The 15,143-nt window shown below is 43.7% G+C and overlaps 1 long non-coding RNA gene across 1 annotated transcript; it reads right to left on the bottom strand.

Annotated features, from left to right (window-relative positions):
* Window positions 1-9,349: 9,349 nt before the first annotated feature.
* LOC144139034 (uncharacterized) lies at window positions 9,350-12,399 on the bottom strand. The gene is made up of 4 exons (XR_013316024.1): window positions 12,069-12,399; window positions 10,942-11,027; window positions 10,386-10,472; window positions 9,350-9,721 (listed from the first exon to the last, which is right to left on the bottom strand). It is a non-coding gene; the product is annotated as an uncharacterized LOC144139034 (long non-coding RNA).
* Window positions 12,400-15,143: the final 2,744 nt, after the last annotated feature.

Below are 15,143 nucleotides of genomic sequence, written 5' to 3' on the forward strand. Positions count from 1 at the left end.
GTTTCGGCCGCGAGCGCCCATTGCACGCTCGTAACTTCGCTTGAATATGAGACTCAACGAGATTCTGAGTCCACAACTGTTTCTTTGCTTGACCACAATAACAACGAGTTGATTTTTGTGGGCCCGTACCACCAACGCTAAAGCCCGGCTGAATCATTTTTTTCCAAACAATATAAACTTACACCACCTCCCATTTATGTCGGCAGTATGTCGGCGCTCTTTAGTGCATACGTGTTGCTGTGATGAAGCCGCAACGTTGACGTCCGCTTGTGATGCCCCATCCCAAGCAAAACTGGCATCTCCAATGAATAGAAAAACCAGCGCAAGGAGCCGTTGGTTATTTTTCTCCGAAGCCGTTTCAACACGCGGCCAACAGCCTTGCTGCTGCACGTACGCATCACCGCATACCACAACGTCCTCCAAAGCACTCCGCCAAAGCCAAATTGCCCCTAGCCAGCGGCGCAATCCTCCGCGCCGCTGCAAACAGTGCGGAAAGTGAACCGTATAAGACACACACGAGCGACTAGCAGCCACAAAAATAAGGATCCGCAAATTGCATGGCATTTGCGTCGCACATACAGTCAACATTCAACGAAGAAGCCGCTCACAATATACCGTGCGGCCCTAAATGTGTGCAACGCTCGTAAGAATAAGCGCCATGGTAATGTGCGAATCACGGACGGCGCAGTACGTGTGCTTTATTTTTTTACAACAGTTGAGATCATGGCGCATAGCACCCGAATAATATGACACAAATAGCAGGGAAAACATTTGGTGTTTTTCCTTCGTAGCAACAAATACAAGGAGAAAATGTCGATCAGTAAGTTTACTTGAAAATCCAGTGCAAACAGATTTCGCTTTAACGTTTCTGGAATACTGCCTATAACAGACCCGATGTACATATTGGCACATACTCTTGTTCTAAGCAATTTAGATTCAGTCATCTTCCATGTTGATGCATGATCTGGTAGAAGGGCTCCCAAATTCGTTCCGGCCCTAATGAATAAACAACTTTTCAACGCATTTGATGAATAATGTACCGGTTACTCGGAGTTCTTTTTTTTTTTTTTTTCACTGCTCCGGAGTTTTAACTTGATAGTGTAACATAACATACCCTGACTACAATCATGCCGCCGAGATTAATAAACTAAGTCTGCACACTTCTATTGCTAAAATGGGACACCTGCTTACGTGACTCGGGAACACCTTCGGGATTTAAAAATAAAATCCAAGGCGCGACTAATGTTCTCATTACTTCAACAAGCGGTTTTTTAACCCGCCCGCTCTCCCACAATAGCGCCCGTGCTTCCCTCGAGGAGAGCAAACGCGACAAAACGTATTGTTGCGCGATAGAAAAAAGAACGCTCTATACTGCCACAATAGCCCACGAAAACGCAATAGAGCCAAACCAACGGCACGTAACGAGAGTTTCGGCCGCGAGCGCCCATTGCACGCTCGTAAATTCGCTTGAATATGAGACTCAACGAGATTCTGAGTCTACAACTGTTTCTTTGCTTGACCACAATAACAACGAAGTGAATTTTTCCGGCCCGTACCACCAACGCTAAAGCCCGGCTGAATCATTCTTTTCCAAACAGTATGAACTTACACCACCTCCCATTTATGTCGGCAGTATGTCAGTGCTCTTTAGTGCATACGTGTTGCTGTGATGAAGCCGCAACGTTGACGTCCGCTTGTGATGCCCCATCCCAAGCAAAACTGGCATCTCCAATGAATAGAAAAACCAGCGCAAGGAGCCGTTGGTTATTTTTCTCCGAAGCCGTTTCAACACGCGGCCAACAGCCTTGCTGCTGCACGTACGCATCACCGCATACCACAACGTCCTCCAAAGCACTCCGCCAAAGCCAAATTGCCCCTAGCCAGCGGCGCAATCCTCCGCGCCGCTGCAAACAGTGCGGAAAGTGAACCCTTGAAACAGCTCTATTTCCCTAGGGAGCACAAGATACGTTAAACTCATGGCATGAATAAACCGATAAAAAACGTTGTTTGAAATGGGTATCTGGAACACAGGAAAGGTAAACGGATCTTACATGGCACGAAAATCTGTGGAACGGAGGGCTGACAATCGCTGATCCGCGTAAATTGGTGATGTTCCGCACCAACAAAGCAATTTCAGCGAAAATAAGACACGTGTTCCATGTAAAACGTAAGATCCACTTTAAATCTTCTCCGGAGCGGCAAAAAAATTAAAGCCGCTCCACTGAATCTGAAAGCTGTCGGAAGTGCACACCAGTGATTCACCATAACGGGCTGTACCGCCGCTATCCGCTTACTGCTGCCACCCCATGCAATTCAAATTTCCCGCCTTAGCAGTGCTCACGCGCCCCCTTTCTGAAACTGCGCCAGGTGGTGCTCTGTTGTTTTTGTGGTTGCTTTTTCTCCCGCACGTGCCGGCGTTGCACTGCCACTTTTTTTCGCTTACTATCGGAAAACCCAAACCAATCAGCGTTCATAACTAAAGAAATGCGGGCGCTGCCGGTTACTTGCGCATATTTTGCCTCAAATGAACCTAGAGATTTCTCGGCGCTAAACCACGTGGAGATGTATGACCAGTGCTAGCGGTTCACGAGTTTAGAACGCGTATTACTATATAAACCGTTGGGCTTTCGAAGCCTCTGGGTTACGCCGCGAACAGCGGCTACGACAGAACGCCGGTCTACATGGGTACAGCGTGTGAGCTGCGACGGCAAGGCGCGGCCCTAAAGTGCTCTGCACTTAATAAATGGAACGACAGCTTTATGCGAAACTTCAATCGAACTTAGATGGAATCAGATTACTGGTATCACTGAAAAGAACTATATGCAACCAATGCGTCCTCCTGGTGATGACATATAGAGCAGAAACTTGGCGCCTTACTAAACAACGTGAAAGCAAACTTTGGTCGTCTCAGCGGGCCATGGAAAGAAGCATGGTAGGTGTAACGTTAACCGAGAGGAAACGAGCTTCTTCGATCGGAGAAGAATCTGAAGTATACGATATCATAGTTCCAATAAAAGAAATGAAAGAGACGGGCCGGCCACGTAGTTAGGCCTAACGGCAACCGGCGGACAACCGGGTTGACAATGGATACTGAGAGAGGGGTCCAGAAGAATGGGGAGACCAATGAATCGATGGATATACGAAATTACGAGCTTCGGAGGCAAAGAATGGACTCGGGCGGCTCGGAACAGTAGCATTTGGAAGTCGACGGGAGAAGCCTTCTTCCTGCAGTGCACCAAGTGGACTGTTGTTGATGATGATGATGGTAGGAGCACCATGGATGTGAAAAATTTGAATCTTAGACTTGCACTAATTTTTCTCCAAAGTCGAAGTTTCTGATTAAGCGGCACAGCTTCCGTTTGTAGCCGTATACCGCTGCATTTCAAGTGGTATACGTGTCTTTACAACAAGTGTCTCTCTCAAAGGTGAATATCAAATTTTTCGTTGGCTGAAACTTACTCAGCTTGGGGGTTTACCCTAAATATGGTTCATTCATATTTTCCTTTTTTTTATAATGCCCCATCCTAACTTACGTTTAGCCTTAGTACTGAAAGTATCCCCAGCCAAATATGTCTGCCAATTCGTGACCGCAAATGTTTATGCCCAAATAGCGAAAAAATCGGTCGCTGCAGAATTAAAGCACGTGTCAATCAAACCAGCATTCGCTTCTGGCAAAAACTACTGCGCCCATATGCCTTAGCTTTAGTGACGAGACCGCCGGCAAGATCCAGTTACCCTAGCTGGGTGCGAAAGCATTTTTCGCGTTGAAGCAGAAGTGGGCATTGTGGTTATGGCTTCTGGATGTATGCAAATAATTTGCTGCGTCGGCCAGTTTTCTTCAGCTAGTTACAACACGTGATGGGCGGAAATGGAAGTTCGGCGGAAAGCAAATTGCGAGCGTGACTTCACTCTGCCCTGCATAGAATAACCGCACAAGTGAGGGCCAAAATAGCGCAAGCGCACACATGGGAGAATTTCCACGTAAGGCAAACATTTTTCAAACCACACTGGTTTTGAGTGGAAAACTATTATTACTTGGACAAAGTACCTTCCCTGCTGCCCACCATTCTGCTTCATCTGGCAACTTTTTGGATGCGACTGCATCTCATTCACTCGCCTTGTCCCTCCATACGGCGTTGTTGTTGTCCATCCACACCCCTCCCCCATTCTCCTCGCCGCGCGATCTGCGCTCTCCGCCGCTCACCCCCTCTCCTCTCCAATAGCGAAAACTCTCTCGCGAGGGGCATTGGCTTGGCTTGGCTTGGCTTGTCTAGTCTTGGCTTGTCTTGTGTTGTCTTGTCTTGTCTTGTCTTGGCTTGGCTTGGATTGGATTGGATTGGATTGAATTGGATTTGGATTGGATTGGATTAAAGTGGATTGTGTTGAATTGTGTTGCGTCATAGCCGCGACACGTTGCGTCATAGCCGCGGTTGTTCCAGCACCGGCGTTCCGATTTCCATGGATGCGTTGAATGGAGCCTAACAATTCTGCTATCGCCCGCGTAACCGTAACAAGCACCGATCACTGTGATAACAGGAATGCTAGCCCCACTGAAAAGGCCGCGTGTTAAATAAAGAATACATCATACGCGTTCCTCACACGTTTCACGCAATTAGAGAATCAACCCAACGGAAACACCAAGTGAACCCCCAAGATGCGTCGCATCTCCACAGGGTTCCCCTCGCAGGAAGGTGGGGTAATTTTTTATTTTTTGGAGCTGATTGATGTTGAATGTGCGAATTTGAACAAGCTTAGCCCGGTGAACATTATACAGGTGTACCACAACCGCTGTTCGCGGTAGAGATTCGAGAAAGACTACATGTAGATGTGGAAAAATAGCTTTTTGTATCACCGAAAATAAGAAGGAAAAGCTCATCCTTCTATAAAACAGATTATTACAAATGTTTTTGTGGGAGGACGGCTTAACTTTGTCATGTAAGGTCCACAATTGTTGCAAGCGGGTGTACTTGTCTATCATCGTTGTCGTTGTCGCCATCATCATCATCATTACCATCAGCCTTCACAAGACTTCCAGCCACTTATATCGTAATTGGCCGAATATACTCTTTGCCGTCGAATTTTCGGTGTTAACACCTCCACAAATGTATGCGCACACACTCACACACACTCGTGTGTGTGATCGTTCGTGTAAGCTTTCTAGCCAACACAACCTCTCTTGAGAGGTACGTTGTTGGCAGTTATCTAGATTTACATGGTAGAATATTTACAGAATTGTTGAAGCAGCCGAACTAAGTTAGCTAGAAATCCAAGTTACTTTTGAGGTATGTAAATCCCATTTTTTTTAATTTGATCGCTATTTCTTACCGACAGCAAGGAAAGGCAGAGACTAAAGGCGCATGTAGCCTGAAAGAGGCCTCGGCCACCCGATTCAGAGTACCAGCAAGAATAGTTATGTTCATAAATGTAAACTTATTTAAACAAAATAGCACACTCATAATAGCACAATAGAACAAAAGCATAGTCACGTATACATTCCCTGTATATTATACAAAGCATATGTGTATACCACAGTGTACACACAAACACGAATCAGCACGCATTAAGTTTGAACGATTGCACAACTACATCACAATGCCGTAATAATGTATTTTAGTTTGTAAATGTTCTTAAATGTTAATCAGTTTATGACTTAAGTGGTTTATACAGTCATAAGCGTTCGAAACTCTGAAACGGTGGCGCTTGTCATACATCTTAATTAGCGCAAAGAAAACTATAGGTACATTTGAGGAAAAATATGCGTAATTAACCGGCAGCGCCCGCGTTCCTTTAGTTAAGGACGCCCGTTGGGTTGGCTTTTACGATAGTAAACGCAAAATACCGCAGTGCAACGCCGGCACGTGCGGGAAGCAAAGCACAGAGAACAGAGCTCTCGCTAGCGCAGTTTCAGGCAGGGGGCGCGCGAGAACACTGCGAAGGCGGGAAATTTGAATTGCATGGGGTTGTGGCGCTACAGCCCATTATGGCGAATCACTGCTCTGCACAATATTCTGACCGCTTTCACATTGAGTGGAACGGCTTTAGTTTTTTTTAAACGTGGGTTTACTGGCGTCGAAGTTTAATTTTTCTACAAACGTATTCATTATTTCAGTTGACTGGTACAGGAAACATTGCTCGCCGCCAGTATACCAACGTCGTCGTGATCATCATCATCATTACCAGCCTAGCTACGCCCACTGCCCGGCAAAGGGCTCTCCCATTAATCCCCAATTATCCCGGTCCTGTGCTAACTTCGACCAATTGATCCCCCAAACTTCTTGATCTCATCTCCCCATCTAACTTTCTGCCGGCACCTGCCATGCTTGCCTTCTCTGGGAATCCTCTGTTACCCCTGATGAGCAACGGTTATTTTGCCTTCGCATTACATGCCCTGTCCACGTCCATTTCTTCTTCTTAATTTCTACTAATTTGTCCTTAACCCGCATTTGTTCCTGACCCACTCCGATCTCTTCTTGTCCCTAAATATAGTTCGCCATAGTTTCTTCGCGTATACTTTTGGTATGCGTCGTACTGTACGCCTCAGATAGTTGCATGAAGAATTAGCGTCGAGTTGATTGTGGGTCTTTTGTTTATAATTCATGTGCAGTAACCTCATGTAATAGTTTCGGTCAGCTCGAAGCATTGAATCTTCAGTAAATAAAGGACTTGTCCTCAAATTTCTGTAACAATTATGATAATCTAAATATATGCGAGAAAAACGGGTGGTCAAAATGTTCACGGCTTATTCCAATCCCCGGCTGTTGATGTGTTGTATGTGCTGAGCTTTATTTATTTGATAAACACACAGAGAAAAAAGAAAAGCCCCACCCTGTACCTATTCTGCACCTCGGCTGATTGGGTCTGAGTTTTGTTTTATTTGGCTTTGCCTTTTGTTATATGTTTAGTAATATAGAATTAACCTTGGAGCAAAAATACAGTGCCCTTTCACTCCGTGAGTAAGGATGAGCAGCAAAGTTGTGGTGCCGAGCCTCAACGTAAGCGACAATGCGCTTTACCGGGTCCTGGTGCATGCATGAAAACACGTTTGTTTATAACTTGCGATTGAGTGTACTTCCTGTTCTGTTGCCTGAAGGAAACTGTGATTAAATAGAGTTTTATTCCAGTGGATAAACATAGTGCTGTCCGTTCCCTCCCGTAAAAGCCCATCTATTGAGAGCAGCCGAGAATTCCACAATATTTCCATCGTCACTCTAAACTATGCAATTTTGGAAAGTACGTAACACTAAGCGTAGTGTTAGAGTAGTCTTAGCGGCTAATTGTCATTTAATTTATTTCGGGATAGTTTCAATAAACCAACAGTTACAGCCACTTACCCTAATGGTGCTCCCTCCGAAGATGGACAGGCTTCACTGCGCAACCTCAATGTGGGAAAGCCATCTCACGAAGGCCATGCCTACGGCTATGCCCTTAATTTCCGCCTCCCCTCTAAACACATATGCGCTGCTGAGAAAACATTTTCATGAAACATACAGGCCCTTTTAAATGAAAATGTAAAGGCCATAGGACTTTCGTATAACGTGCAGACCACTTCAGGGGTTCGCCTTGTCGTTGCAGCTCCCTCGCTGGACCCAAACAGGTGACACTGCGTTCAATCGTAGCGGCTGTCGTCGCGGTGTAACCCAGAGGCTTCGAAAGCCAAGCGGTTTATATCGTCATAAGCTTTCCAAACACGTGAACCGCTGGCGCGTGTAATACTTTTCCTCGTTGTTAAGCGCGAAAGAAATGTAGGTATACATTTCAGGCAAAATGTACGTAATTAACCGGTACCGCCATGTTCATTTAGTTAGGAACGCTCGTTGGGTTGGTTTTTACGATAGTAAGCGAAAAAAGTGGTAGTGCAATGCTGGTATGTGCAAGAGGAAAAGCAAGCACAAAAAGAACAGAACTCCCGATGGCGCAGTTTCAGGCAGGGGGCACTGGAGCGCTGCGAAGGCGGGAAATTTGATTTGTATTGGGTGGTACACTCTAAGCTGGGTAACCCTTAATAGAGGTATACATTTTCGAATTTTTGTAACCTATAATTTATAAGGTACAAATGTAACCTATATCTTCGTAACCTTTATATACGTATACACGTAAGGGTTACGCAGTTATGGGTTACTTTGCAGCTTTCAGCATGTATACCTTTATATAAGTTACATCTACCGCCGTCCAAGGCCACAGAAATTGGAAGGTGTGATGTTGCGCGCCAGGCGCGCTTTCGCCGGCGCCGCTGTGGCGACACCCCGAAGGCGCCTTTCCCGCGTGGTAAACAAACATTGCGTTAGTGGAAGATATGTGCGACCATGCTGTCCATTGCGCCGTCTAAACTTTTGCGTCGGGTGTCTTTTCTTCGTCCCTTGAATAAACTGCCGGCCACACGGCTGGGGCTAAAAGAGAAGTTACTTTTATAATTCCTAAAACAGCAGTGCCAAAAAGCTTGAAAATGTTCTCTTAATATATATGCATTGCATTACCTGTTCGATAATCGTTACCCAGGTTGTCACCCAGAAATCTTCGTGAGTATTGGCAACGCTTAAGTCCTATAAATAGGCATAACTAAATTTGATGTTTGCATCAGTTTTGTGCCGTTTAAGAAACCAGTATCAAACATGCATGATATGTCTTTTGCTAAATTGAGTTAGGCTTTAGTGAAACCAAGCTTGAGTGGAAACATGCACTTGATAGCATACTTCAGAAGGACGCCAAAGTTATGATAATATAACCTTAAGCCAAAAATTCTTCTGACAGCCTAGGCCATGATTATCAAAAGAGAATTGCAGTACATGCACACATATTTGCGCATTTAACAGGAACGCATTTCCAGAAGTTTGGCATCGGTAGTTTTGAACATTTACATTTATTTTTATGAAACACCTGTGGGCTATTTATTAAAAAGCAAAGCTGCGAACCACCCCAACGTTATTATCGTTCCTTAATGAGTATTAGACGAGTGCGGTTTCCTGGGCGAATTGGTGTTTCCTATATTGCTTTAGACTTCCAGGTAAAATTCGGTTTATTCATATATCCTTATTAAACCTATTTAATAAATGTTGCGTGAACAGCTTCACAAACATGGCCAAGTATACAAATTCTTTACCTCAATATTTGCACGGATGTATGCAAAGCATTCCAAATTGTTTGGATACTGCCATTGAACAATTTCAGACGAATTCGAGTTTGAGCTACATTTATAAGATGGTTCTCAGGGGTGCACTTTCCCAGTACAGCGTTGTTGTCATGGTACCCCAAAGAAAAAACGCAGAATGTGGGAAAGTAGAAAGAAGATTTATTACAAATTCACTTTTTCATACAAAGCAGTGTATATGGCTATGTTCCCTACATTCTCGGTTTCACTCAGTCTAATATTACACTTGGAATTCACTCGTCTTTACGAATCCATCTTTGCACTTCCCTCTTAGGTTCCTCTTTACAGTTCCACCTGAGTTGTGATTCCCTTATGCAGCACTAACAAGTTTCTAGGCCGATTGCAATCTGTCTTTTGGGCAAACTTTAAATGGTATCTATAATTTCCTGCATGAAAAAAGGCGCTTGGAAAAATTCAGAGATAAGCTTCGCAATTTAGGTAGTACACAAGCAGGCACAAAATCAGGGCACGCTGAAGATTTCCCCAGGTCATCTGAATAACTTGTTCCCTGCTGCCGCAGATGGAGGTATATATGTGAGGGGCCGTCACTTGGATTTCCCCACCTTGAAGAGCCATCTACAGAAAATTTCAGAAAAAGAACAAAATCCAGTGCAACCATAAGCCCCTCACACCAAACCACAGGCATGTGAAGTACGAAAAATATATTGCACGGAAATGAAGACGGAGACCAGAGAATGAAATGAAAGGCCACACCAGAGGAGTGATTTACGGCCTTTCCTAATAATTTCACATCATTTCAGTAATCGTTACACAGAGTAATTTGGCCGCATTGTTCAGAACAACGCGAAGCCACTATAGTCATACCGGCCAACCTTCCCGAATTTTAATCGTGCCGTGTTCCAGTTAATCTCGCGAAATGTTTCTGCATGCTCAACCAGAACAGGCAGAAACTTTGGACTACGAGATAAACTGACATACATTTGCAAAAGAGAAAACAAAAACGTTTCCGCGCCTTCATGTGGAATCACTAGTACACAAAACAGAGCGAACGTCGCACTGAACCCAGGAAACGTGCTTGCACGATGCTGACGCCACCTGCGTCACATTTTTGGCTGTACTTAAACATCCTCCTCCTCCCCCCCCCCCCTTCCCCCTTGTACTGGCAGTTTCATTTTGAACAAGGATCCCACGTGGAAGCCGAAACGTTTTTCATTTAAGTAAAGTGTTCTTATCGGTGGTTACTTCCTCAGCTATCAGTAAAAAAGAATCGCCAACTTACATTTTTTCTTCGTCCAGATGTGTTGTGGGAGAGGATACATCTAGAACTTGCACCGATCTTCAACTGGCATTACCAGGAGGTCTGTACCTGTAATGACTCGAAGGGTTATTTGGGTTAAAATGTAATAGGCTTTAGAGCTGGGCAGTTGGTATACATTCATAATGAAAGAACACCTCAAACTTGACAAGACGAAGAAAAGAACACAGCATAAGCACTCACTAACAACTGGAGATTTCTTACAGAGCTATTTTAGAAAAAGAGTTCTTGTTGGCTCTGCAAAACCACGCATCTTATAGAATAGCTAGAGTTGCTGAAAAACTACAAAGCTCCATGCTGAGGAAATCGTTATGTGAATTCATAACGTTCATGTAGTAACGAACTGATAGAAAGAGTCACTAAACATGAGGCAAAATAAGATACGAAATATAACATCATAACACTTGAAGAAAGGCCTCGCATTTTTACAAGTGAATCATACTTTTGTCTGTGCAGGCCTGGGTGCCATCTTTACAAAGAATATTTGAATGAATGTGTTTTAGTTATTGCGTTTTCATACCGTTGTTTCCGCTGAAATCAGACTTCATTTCAACTTGTGTCATACGCAGGGGAGGGAGTCCTGGTTGTCAGCTCAAGGAACACTGCCTGCAAGAAAAAACAGTAGTGCTGATAAGTCATAGTATAGGTAGCCAGATGCAACCACACTTTTTGAACAGCCAGGATCCGATGACGGTGCAGAACCCATTTTTACACCTGCACCTGTCCCTGTGTAATTCGTCACAATTTCTGTATCATCAAAAAACAACAATCAAGCAGCCTGCATGCTAGCTCATACATACCACCATTCTGTAAAGTCGCTTTACTGCACTACACTAGGATCACGCGAGACAATCATTTGCCCTGCAATACCACGCGAATAAATAAACGACTGATTTGTGCGAATGAGAATAATAAACCACTTAACATGGTGTAAATGACCCGCTGTTCCAAAATGACGAACACCAAATTTACGCACTCAAGGAAAAGAATGAAAAAAATGAGGAGTGTTGTACATACGAAAACTTTTTATTGTGCCGTAAGGCAAACTTTCACAAAAAAGAGGCTTGTGCTGGACAAAAGTGAGTTTAGAAATTTCGGGCAGCATTTAGTGGACTACTTTTCTGCAGCACACACCTTGTGTTTATCCGGATATATTACTACAAGACCAATAAAATGGACACCATTCCGAATATATGCAGCGAGAAAAATGAACATTTCCCGACGACTGAAACAAAATGATAATACCCAGAGAATAGCGCGATAATACAAGACTTTAATGGGACAAAATTCAATTATTCAAACAGAGCTACCTGACAATTACATGGGCCAATAACTCGTCAAGTGCGCCCGATGCAGCGAACAGCGTAAACAAAACGCTCAACACATGACGAAGGCGCGCAAACAGAGCAGAAAGCAGGCCACGGGCGCCGTTATCTGTGCTTTCCCGATCGTCCGCTCTAGTCTGACGCAACGAACGCAAGCCCGTGATTTCATTCAAATGCCGTCGCGGACAACAGAAAACGTCCAGCGCAGCAACCAGTCCGGTAACGAAAATCCCTCTCGAATGCTACAATTTCAAATTGAAAAGCCCCCAGCGAAAAGACACATCCAATGAAAACACCGAAACCGTCACGGGAATATACTCACCGAGTTCGCTTTCACTGGCGCCGGGGCATTGATCCAACATGCGAACTTGATGCTGGTCGTAGAAGAACGGGCCGTGAAGCGCTGCCAGTCAGAAATGGGCTCTCCGCAGCCTCCGCGATTCACGCCGACAAATAAGTCTTGTAACAGCAATCCTCGCTTCATCGTAGGGGTATCACAGCGGTTAAAAGGCTCGAGTGGCGCGAAAACGCGGCCACCGGGCCTGCCGGCGCCGCCATTTCTCTATATCCCGTCATGCAACGGAGAAATCAACGGCCGCCGGGAGAGAAGGCACGACGAGCATCTCTTAGAGGTTACAGGGCGTTTTATAGGTTACAACGTAGAGGTTACATGTCAGATTTTGTTGATGTAACCTATAAATCATTATTGTAACCCATAAATCGCTTTTAACCTCACGCTTGTAACCCTTAGGACGGACTGGGATAAAGAAAACATCAAAATGAATCCATTGTAACCTTTATTTTATAGGTTACTTCCGTTTAGAAGTTACATTATGGGTTACCAGGATTAGAGTGTAGCAGTGAGCCGATAACGGCGCTACAGCCCATTGCGGTGAATCACTGCCCTGCACCTCCGACAGCTTTCACATTCAGTGGAACGGCTTTAATTTTTTCATTAGTTTTACCGAACGCTGAAGGTGTGGCGCACAGTTTTACGATTCTGGAGATTTGAGTGAGCGCCGCAACGGTGTGCTACGCTCTCGTGCGATTCTTGTCTACATCGCTCTGTTGCCTGAGAAGATCTGCTGGATCCTAGCCACAGACATCTTTGCTGTAATAAAGTCTGTTTTAATGGGCCTGGTTACAGGATACACTCAGAATTTTACTGTTTTGTTTGGTGCTTTTGTTCTTGGAGAAGGTTGTAGCCGTAACTAGCTTGTGCAGTTTTTCGTTATTTTTCTAAAATTGAATTCGTGGCTATATGGAATGATCGCTGTTAGTTTTAGGGAGACGTGGTTATTTTACTGGTAAATATTACTCTTGATATTTTTCGAGCTCTAGGAAATCTGGCATAACCTTCAATATACATTACATACCTCAGGCAAAATGTTCGTTAATATTTTGGTAGGGGTATTATCAATTGCATTTTTAGGTTTTCTACACCTGGTGCAGTATGCCCTTCTATATAAACTAAGACGTTGTCCCCCTCTGCTCCCGTAGCGTCGAAATCGTGTTCGTCTTCAGTAAGCTCGTTTTATTCAGCCTACTTAACGTAAGTGCTGTCATCATCTGCATTGTGTGAAGGTATTTGGTATATGGTTCCGAACAAATATCGAGTAGTCTCTTCTTCGGTTATAGTAAAGTCGCCATTATCAATTTCTATACCGTGATAACCCATAATCGTTTTTTTTTGTTGGTTCCATTCTTGTTAGGCTGAGTACAGGATTTTTTTTTCTTCGACAGTCGCGCGTATTTGTTACTAGGCATTCCCTTCGTTCTTTATATTTCTTGAACGCGTCATTTTAAGAATGTTTGGAACCATCTCTGTGCGAGCGGATTATTTTTTTATCCTCCATTGCTTTCCCTTCTTTATTTTATTTTCATCTCTTAATTTTTATTCCGCCACCATTTCTTTCCCTACTGTCATTTACGCTTTTTGAGTGTTTTTAACTCATTGCAATATTTTAGAATAAAGGTGACTGACTGTACATCCAAGCTTATTTACGTTGGTTGTTTCTCGTTTTGTGGTTTCGTCCTCCCTCGTGCAGCTCTGCAATTCTTCAAGACGTTTTCATTTGACTATCCTTTTGAGGTGCTGAATTTTGCTGTGAAGACGTTTTGTTTAGATGTGGCCACTATTGTTAGATCTCTCTACAAGTTTAAAATTTTGTAACTTGAAATCCCAGGTTCGGAGATTCTAGTGATAGATGAATCCAACTGCGCCGCTTATTTCAAAATTGAATAGATAGGCCAATTTGCATCACAGGGATCATGACGCCTGAGGCCTGCTGAAAAAGCTGAGAAAAAGTCAGCTTGTCGGAACATAAGAATGCTATTGAGTGTGTTTAAGAGACAGAAGCCGAAGTTGTGGATCAACTGGTTGCTTGGATTTGTCATTTTCTTTGCGTTTCATTTAACTCGGCTGACTCCATTGTTGTTAGTGTGTGTTCTGGTGTTGCACAAGGTTATGTACTTGGACCGTTACTATTTTAGCAATACATTAACGATTTGCCTAGCAACATCAGTTAAAAAATTCCTCTTCATGCTGGTGATTGGGCTTTGTATGATATCATTGGCTCTCCCTAACCTCATCACCATCTTAGTGATTCCTCTGCTACATTCCGTGAATGGTGCGAAACCTTGCAGATGAATATTAATTTTAACATATTCATGCTTATTTCTTTCACCAATAGCAAGTTCTCTACCAGCTTCACATGTCCTTTACAAGGATTTTTAAGTATGCGCCACGAAGCAAGTCACAGAATAAAAATATATTGGTGTTATTCTTTTTAACAACCTATCTTGGTCTCAGAAAATTAACGAAATCTTTTAAATTTAAGACGATCGTTGTCCCAATCCCAAAGAGCCCTAAATTACTAGCGTATAAAACGCTGACTTGCCTAGTACTTGACTACGCATGTCCCATATAGAACCATCCCAAGCAGGGTGAAAACAATAAAATAGAGGCCATCTAAAAAAGCTGTCAGGTTTATTTGCAATCGTTATGACCGTTACTTTTCGCTTTGCCGTGCCCTATCCTTCCAAGAAGTTACGACGTTACGCACGCACCGGCTAAATTACTCAATGAAAGTGCTACACTTTTTTTATTATTCAGCTAATACCACGTCTAATGACACATACACTACATTTTCTTCACTCTCTATTACCAGAAGCAATCACCATCTCAGCATCAAGCCTTACCATTGTTTAACTAACACTTTCAAATGTAGTTTTTTCTTTTCAACTGTTGAACTCTGGAATGTATTGCCTGGCGATGAGCGTTCCCGTCCGTTGGAAAAAATTGTGCCTGCTCTTTGTGATCTGTCGTGATTGGGGTTTTTCTTGTATTGCTCTGTTTCTCCGTTTTAATGCTATTTTAAGAGTGTTCAATGCTCAC

This window comes from Haemaphysalis longicornis, unplaced genomic scaffold (assembly GCF_048455015.1).
Source record: "Haemaphysalis longicornis isolate Haplotype H1 unplaced genomic scaffold, Haemaphysalis longicornis Haplotype H1 scaffold_5, whole genome shotgun sequence".
In the NCBI taxonomy this organism is placed as follows: Eukaryota; Metazoa; Arthropoda; class Arachnida; order Ixodida; family Ixodidae; genus Haemaphysalis; species Haemaphysalis longicornis.